The 8,910-nt window shown below is 34.1% G+C and overlaps 1 pseudogene across 1 annotated transcript; it reads left to right on the top strand.

The window, feature by feature from the left end:
- Nucleotides 1-658: 658 nt before the first annotated feature.
- LOC117630213 lies at nucleotides 659-3,766 on the top strand (annotated as a pseudogene). Its single transcript, XR_004586202.1, has 13 exons — nucleotides 659-842; nucleotides 943-1,012; nucleotides 1,107-1,165; nucleotides 1,301-1,376; nucleotides 1,462-1,539; nucleotides 1,627-1,713; nucleotides 1,799-2,045; nucleotides 2,218-2,333; nucleotides 2,762-2,979; nucleotides 3,062-3,093; nucleotides 3,204-3,306; nucleotides 3,426-3,534; nucleotides 3,627-3,766. The product of XR_004586202.1 is annotated as a beta-glucosidase 12-like (transcript).
- Nucleotides 3,767-8,910: the final 5,144 nt, after the last annotated feature.

The following is an 8,910-nucleotide window of genomic DNA, read 5'->3' as shown; positions in this document are numbered from 1 at the left end:
CCTTTAGTAGTCAAAGGTAGAAAAAAAACTTTCTTGTAACGGGATAACATTTTTTGTTATTCCCGATCAATAAAATAATGATACGTGAAAAAATTATCCCTTATATCATTGTGTTATTAATTAAGAAGTAATCCCTCTCCCTTTTCCCAAACTAATCACCACTAAAACAAGCTTCAATGCAGGGACCGTGTACATAACTAACTACCCCTACTCTTTTTTTAAATATAAAATTAATCACTTCTAAAAAAAGCTTCAATGATCATGAAAGGACCGTGTACATTATTCCCCCAAAACCACCCACACCCCCCAATCCCTGGCACTCTCCCTACCTTTTTTGAAATTAATCACTTCTTAAAAAAGCTTTAACGGCAACTACGTTCCACCAAGAAAGTAGCAAAATTACAAGGAAGAGGAAATAGCATCTTCAATCACACACTTAAGTAATTTCACTACTCGCAATCCATGTGAATACCCAAGACCAAAACAACAAGTAATCCCAAACACATACGCAAATATGACTCAAACTATAAAAAATAAAAAATAAAAAGAACTTAATTTGCTTTTGATCACTAATTCGAGACGCTATCTCAACACGTACTCCCTCTATATAATGCCATGGTTTATGACAGGTAAAGGCAATCAATCATCTGGATCAACACAAACACCCAGTTATGGAAATGCAACGCAGGTCTTTGATTTTAGGTGTGGTGCTACTAATTGGCTTTGCATTGACAAATAGCAAAGCTGCGCTTACAGTTCCACCCATTCATATTGACACTCCCTTCAACAGGAGCAGTTTTCCACCAGGTTTCATATTTGGCTCAGCTTCAGGATCTTACCAGGTCATGAAGTACCCTCTAGTCTTTTCAATGTAAGACCAATTAATTAGCATCTCCATGCAAAACATATATATTGACATGTTCAGTGTGTGTAACATTTCAGTTTGAAGGTGCTGCAAGTGAAGGTGGTAGAGGACCAAGCATATGGGATACTTACACCCACAATCATTCAGGTCTATCTAATCAAATAATCAATTAGTTAAGCTACTTTTTTGTACTTTTGTGAATTTTCGCAAATAATTAAAAAAAAATTACGATCAATTGCAGAAAGAATTGCTGATTGCAGTAACGGAGACATCGCTCTTGATCAATATCACAAGTATAAGGTTCAAAATGTTCTCTTTCCCTTTTGTACTTGAAGGTCGCATTGTGTACATACTAATTGAGCTTTGGAGCCTGAAGATGTGAGATCCTTAGTTTTTACCTTATTCTTATGCTATCTTTTGTGTTCTGTACTGCAGGAAGATGTGGGTATTATGAAAGATATGGGGTTAGACGCTTATAGATTCTCTATCTCGTGGTCCAGATTGTTACAAAGTAAGTTCATCATCTGCATTGAATATTAGTTTAATTTATTGAGTTACTTCCTTATTTTCTTGCTTTTTGTTATAATTATTATTAGGTGGAAAGTTAAGTGATGGTGTGAACGAGGATGGAATCACATACTAAAACAATCTAATCAATGAACTCCTTGGAAATGGTGAATCATCCCACATTACCTGCACTCATAAAAATTATTATTCAATCAAATTTTATTTTGCTTTTACTACTGATCATGTACATATAGGTCTAAAGCCATTTGTCACACTCTTTCATTGGGATCTTCCTCAATTTTAGAAGACGAATATGGTGGTTTTTTAAGCCCTCGTATTGTGTAAGTGAAAATTTTTATCCTCTATAAAATATAGATCATTAAATACATATTACTATAACATATATTCTAAAATGTGTATATATAGCAATTATTTTCAAGACTATGCAGAACTATGTTTTGGTGATCGAGTAAAGTATTGGACCACGTTGAATGAGCCATTTACCTATAGTAGCAATGGTTATGCATTTGGCTCTATGGCACCAGGACGATGCTCTACTTGGCAAAAACTAAATTGCACTGGCGGAAATTCAGCTATTGAACCATATCTGGTGACACACCACCTCCTCCTTGCTCATGCAGCTACTGCAAACTTGTATAAGAATAAATTTCAGGTCCGATCCATTAGTTCTTTTTTTTTTTTTCCAGAATTTTCGGTCCTAATTAAGAATTCTATACGAGTGGTATTAAATTGAAATATAAGAGGGAAAATTTTGTACAGTGAGAAAAACAAAGGTTATCCATTTTTCTAGCTCTAAGTAAACTAAGATTGATGCTATTTTGCAGGCATCTCAAAAAGGTGTGATAGGACTTACGCTTGTGTCACCCTGGTTTGTGCCTCTTTCAGAGGCAAATAAAGATCAAAAGGCTGCATTACGGGCTTTGGACTTTACTTTTGGATGGCAAGTATATAGGGCAAAGGTCACTTTGATCCTAGTAGATTGCGATTTTTTCACTTTTATCCATGTGATTTTAATTCAGGGGACTTGATCTCTGTAGTTTGATATCAATTGCTATTTAAGGAAACATCAAAATTTCTATACAAAATACATATCTATGTAAGGGACACGTGCTCACTCAAATGCATAATTGGATAAAAATTTGGATGTATCCTTTAATTGCGATGGATATCAAACTACATGGATCAAATTGTCATAATTGAAACAACATAGACCAAAGTGAAAAATCCAACAAATACATGGATGAAAATTGACTTTTTGTCATCTATATATCAACTCAGTTAAATGTTTATTTACAAATATAACATTTACTGGCAAAAAGTGCATTATAGAATATTAAGTTCATGCTAGGGAATTCCATTGTTTTGTAGGTTTATGGAGCCATTAACAAGTGGAAACTATCCGCACATCATGCAGTCTCTCATTCAAGGACGATTACCAAAATTCACAGAAGAACAATCCAAGTTACTAATTGGGTCATTTGATTTTCTTGGACTAAATTACTATACTGGTTTCTATGCAAGTAATGCATCTCATAATATTTCTGTACATGCAAGCTACATAACAGATACTCGCGTGAATCTTACATGTGAGTATAAATTGAAAACTTATCTCAAGCAATCTAAGTTTCTAGAATAATCAGATTTTAACATTAATATATGTTGTGGCAGCCAAGCGCAATGGAGTCCCTATTGGTGCAAAGGTAATAAATAGCGAAATTTTAACTTAAGCTATTAGACATTACATGATTAATCGTTTTCACTTATAAATGTAACTCCTAAAAATCTCAATTATCTTCAAATGGGAGTACAGGGTGCTTCAGACTGGCTAAATATTTATCCAATAGGAATTCAAGAGTTTTTACTCTACACGAAGGAAAAGTACAATAATCCAATCATTTACATTGTCGAGAATGGTAATAATTTTTTAGCCTTAATTAATTTCATCATCAATGTTTCGCATACATATCGTGTAAAATACAATTAATTGCTATAATGTCTAATTCAATACTATATAATAATGGGCATATTGTAGGCATTGATGAATTGAATGATCCAAAATTATCACTTAAGGATGCCCTTTATGATACCAAGAGAGTTGACTACCACATGCTTCACCTCTTTTATGTTCAAAGTGCAATCAAGTAAGTTCTAATTGACTACCACATGCTTTACATTTGGGTTATTAAACCATTACATACATTTGATTTTTTGATGTTTTTTCTTTTTTGTCTAGAAATGGTGTCAAAGTGAAGGGATATTTTCTATGAATACACTGTTCGATTTGGTATCAACTCTGTGGATTACAATAATGGGTTGAGAAGGCTCCCAAAACTCTCAGTACACTGGTTCAAAAGTTTCCTCAAGAAATACTGAAGAAGTCCTATTATTCACAATATAAACGTTTAAGTGGATCACTTCCCTCTTTCCTTATTTGTATTCCTTCAATAATGGGATTGTTATTTGTGTACAATATTAAAGAGATCACATTTGTGTACTATATTTAAATTCCAAATGATGAATAAAAATAAATGCCTATTATGTATCCAACTCCTTGCCTAATTTAACTTGTACTCGGCCGTAATTTAGTGCACATCTAGATTGTTTTAGGTCGAAATACACTTGGAACAACAACCTTGTATATAAGAAGCTTTTTTTTTTTTTTTTTATTTTTTTATTTTTATTTTTTTATAATAGAAAAAAAAGGATTTCATTCAAAATCCAATAGGTTTATACATATATAGGATAACATGAAAATAATGGCCTTGTTAAAACTTTAGGAAAACCGCATGGGAAAATTCTAGGGTAGAAAGAGTACCATAAATGCCATAGATTAACAGAAGAGTCCAATCTGAATCACCAAATCATTACTAATAAAGAAAAACAGACTCCAAACTACTAGAAGACCAACACAAAGGACCCTACAGGAAAGCACACCAAAACCATCCTAAATTGTCAAAGAAAGCCTTATGAGAACAGTCATAGTCATTTATCCAACGCAAGAAATATTTAACATACAAGGGGCCAGAGCCACAAGAAACACACCAAGAAAAACACAGAGGAGGCAACACAGAACAACCCCATAAGAGCACGCCAACTCCATAAGAGCACACCAACTCCTCCTAGAACTTGTCAAAGAAAACCTCTTATGATAGCAATCAGAGTTCTTTTCACGGCGTAGGAAATAATCAGCTTGCAAATAGTCAAAAAAGCAGGAGAAAGAAAACACAACGAAAAAAACAAGAAAAACGAAGGGAAAATTGAAGGAGTACACCACCGCATTCCAAAACCCCTAAAATCTCATAGTTGGAGCATTATTTATATCCACGTGACCATTTAACATATCTTTTAAAGAGCTCTTCAATAAAATGGAAATTATGTGCCGCTATATATACCCAATGAAGTTGGTGATGTTGAGTTTTGAAACTGAATTTCGAAGCCTATGAGTAATGAAGTGTTAGGTTTATATGGTTGCAAAATTTGGAGAGAAAAACAATCAAAACAAAGTGCAAGCAAAAAGACAGCCCAACTATTTGGACTTGACAAGAGATCTAAAATCTAAATCTTTGAGTCCCGGGCATGAGGGCTTTTCTTTCTTCGAATGGACTTAGCGCATTACACATCCCCACCCAAGGATCCCAACCCATAAAATGGTTGCAAACTATTGGCAATTGATGATAAACCCTAAAGCCAACAGGAAGTTTTCATTGTCTTTTTTTCTTTTTTTCTTTTTGGGGTTTTGAAGGGTATATTATTGTAAAACAAATATGTCCAATCATGAATTTACTACCCATATGTATATCAAATCGAAACCCTTTTAGCTTGGCACTAGTCTTGCCAAGTGCCAAGCTAGGTGGTACTTGGCGATGGAAGATTAATGCGGTTCATGTTCCTCCATATTCTTGATGGCACCCCATGATTAAAGACCTAACCAACTATGAGAAAAGGTAATATGTGAGTTGACCCTTTGTCATTTTATTTTCAAGGACAAAGAGAGAGAGCCCTCAACACTAATCCAACAAAGCTGATTATAACTTATACACATCGAACAGCCTCTCGTTGCTCTCTCTCTCTCAATGCTCATCTCTCTATCTTCTACATGAAAAGGACCATAATGCTTACTTACTACCATTGCCTCCCTCCCTTATCTCAACTTTCTCTTTCTCTTTCTCTTTCTTTTTCTCTTATCATAATGGTCAACTTGCCACTCAACCTTTGAAGACTTTGGGAGTGAAAAAGAAGTGAGTGTTAATAATTGGAAATGACATTGATGTGGAAACTCGACGCGGTAAGCAGTTAAAATTGCTTCTGGTTTACAAGTGTGACTGATTCTTGCCAACTAGGTCAAAAGAGAAATTAATGACCCCAACAATATCAGCCATCATTTTTCAAATATGGGCTAAATTTAGCCATTTGTTTAACTTTGAGGTTTCCTTATCCTTTGAAGTCACACACATGATGAAGACAGTTTTATTATGTTTTTTTTTTCTTTTCTTATTGGGAGGAATTCGAGCAAGAAGAAGAAAATTGTTATGTCACAGATGACAAGAGTTTAGGTTTTGCATTATCCCGCAATGAATAAAGAATTATCTGACTCAAGGGGCATGTGTTCAACTCCCCATTTCCCCAATTTCCCTTGTATAAATGGGATAAGCTGAAAGCTCATTTAGAGTTATTTTTCTTTTATGCTATAGAAAGGAGGCTGTGGTTTTGGGCTAAGGATTGGGCCTTCAACGTGGGATGAATCCCAAATACATGTCATTAACAATAAAGCCTATTAACAAAATTATTTTTTTTAAAAAGGGATTTACCACATCATTAGTTAATGACTAAAAAAAAGATAAAGAAAAACTAGAGGCAGCTATAGTATTATATTGATTTGATATTTTCATTAGAGTAATGCTAAGCTAATCACATTTATATACCGCATTATATACTATTTCTCTAATAGAAGTGGAGCCTACCAATACTGATAAGTAATAGGTATATACTAGAACTCTTTTGCATTCTCTATTACCGTAGTGACAAACATCTTTTTATGAAGTAAATGAGTAAATAACAGGCCACCGAAATTGTATCACAGTTCTTGATGAAATTAACTCATTAAGAACATGTTTACTAATACGAAATTGAGGTAAGCAAATCATTAGAGCGTTCATTATTGGCAGTACTTGACTAACCAAAACAAAGGGTAATACATCTGTAAACTTTCAAGGTTTTCACTATTGTTGTCCCGCTTATGGGAAATCACTGAAACACAGACAGAATTTGTTATATATATAAAACATTATTTTGTTGTGAATAATTTAGGTACTGGCATATCACATGTGGGCTTGACTTGAGGCTGATATAACGTTAACCATATGGTCACAAAATCACTCATATGCTAGTGGGGAAACTGTTCTAATTTCTTGTTGTTGACCCCATTTGATCACAAACCCACAAGCTACCCAATTTCATTATCTAGAAGAAACCCCACTGCATTTTCCTGAGGTCCACCACATGAATAAGAGCACAATTTGCCTACTAGGTTATAGGCATGCATTATTTCCATCTCATAGCCTAGCAGAACTACTTTTTCTTTTTCTTTTACTTTTTTGTGACAAGAACTGCTTGGATACTAATTAAAGATGCTTTTCTTTTCATTTCCTCTCCTTGCAATAACCATATAAATTTGAAAAGAAAAATAATTATTAAAAAAAAAGAAGCTAGAAGAAAACAGTTCCTGCGTCTGGCCTATAATATTGTTATCACTTGAATGTATTTGAGTCTTGCGCGGTTGTATTGCAAAATTGCTTGGAAATACTATTATTATTAATAAGAAAAATTTGCTTAGTAACAAGATTATACTTTCATCTAAACTTATTAGATTGGAGCTGTTTTGCTCTTTAACAAGAAAACATTGTCGTATGATATGAGTCTCACACGATTAAAATAAATAAATAAAAGTCAAGAGCTAACTCTTTCGTTTCATTTATTAAACTCGAATCATGCAAATTAATACCTTCAAATTCGATTATGTATATATAGTTCCCTTGTATCGAAAAATAATACAATGTTTTTGTTGAATCCCTTAGATAACATTATTTGAGGGCTGAAGTACTATATACATAGGTGTATACAAGTAATGATGGGAGAAGGGAAAAACAAGAAGCGACATATGGGGACAAGGTACATCAAGTTGGTAGAAAAGCACTGTTGCATGCGTTGTTTACGTTACGCAATGGCATTGCAATAATATGTTGTTTTCTGAATGCAAACAGTGCACAGAATTATAGTAGTTCGACCTAATTGGCTGCCAATGGCTTCAACCTAGTTGTTGACCAACCGAGTAACGAAACGTTTTTTTGTATATGCCCTGCCCAGTTAGTTACTTTGTTGTTGTTGTTGTTTGCTTGCATAATATATTTATATATAAGGGTCTTCAAGGCAATCGATTTGAATTTTGGTGTGACTGAGTTTTCTCAAGGACAGACAGATACCCCTTTTTGAAGTGATATAGATGATTCTCATGGACCTACAATTAAGTAGAAGATGCTAAAGAGGTCCCCTCTCCCTCGCATGGTCAATGTACATCTTCATTGATTACCTTGTCAAAGTTTTCCAAGTTTGCATCATCATATATAAGAGATTTTGGGTCAAGCAAGTAATATCCCTATGCCCTCGATTTCAGCAACATTGATCGGAGCCCGTAATTAACCAAATTTAAATCATGCCTAAGCAAGGGTAGAGTCAGGAAATTTAATAGGAATATGCTACATTTTTTATATAAAAAATTGAAAAATTGCTCGTGTGAGATAGCCTAATATGTTTACATATCAATAATGGGTATGAGAATAATTCTAATTCCTTCTTCCCTTACTTCCCATGCATTGACTTACACCTACGGAATGAAAAATTATTAGAGTTCCATGTTGAAATCCCTAATCAAATACATTCAAAACTAGAAATCAGATCAAAGAGAGTAAATGTGAGCGCTAAACTCATCATTTTTTACCATTTGCACTGGGCTCGAGCTCAATTCAGCAGCCTAAGGGTGGCTCCAACCTTTGTGCCTAAGGTGATTAATGACCATAAGTTTGGTACTAATTAGTTTACGCAAAAAAAAAAAAAAAATTCTATATATTTACGTTTAGCGGATGTCCTTTTCTTTTAGAGGGCTTCAAAGGGGCAGTTATGAAACCAAACGCATGATTTCGTAGAGTCCTTCTTCGATGTCAAAAGCCGAACCTTTTTTGAACCCTCTCAAACTAAAGTTTACCCGGCTCCTTTTCTTGTGTTCTTTAGGCTAACATTTAAGTAATTGTGTTTTCCATTTACTAAACTCCAAACTTTTCAACCAAGTCAATTTGGTCATAAGAACGCTATTATACACAAAAATAAACATACAAGTAAATTTATCATCCCATTTTCAATTTAAACCATAGACCTTTGGTGATGTTTGTTTTTCCTTGTTTTTATTTTTATTTTACCTATTAATAAAAACTCTGCATAGTAGTATCGGTATGTTCATGTATAAA

The sequence above is a fragment of the Prunus dulcis genome, chromosome 6 (assembly GCF_902201215.1).
Source record: "Prunus dulcis chromosome 6, ALMONDv2, whole genome shotgun sequence".
Taxonomy (NCBI): domain Eukaryota; kingdom Viridiplantae; phylum Streptophyta; class Magnoliopsida; order Rosales; family Rosaceae; genus Prunus; species Prunus dulcis.
Note: the sequence above shows the minus strand (reverse complement) of the source record. Positions and strands in the feature narration are given on the sequence as shown.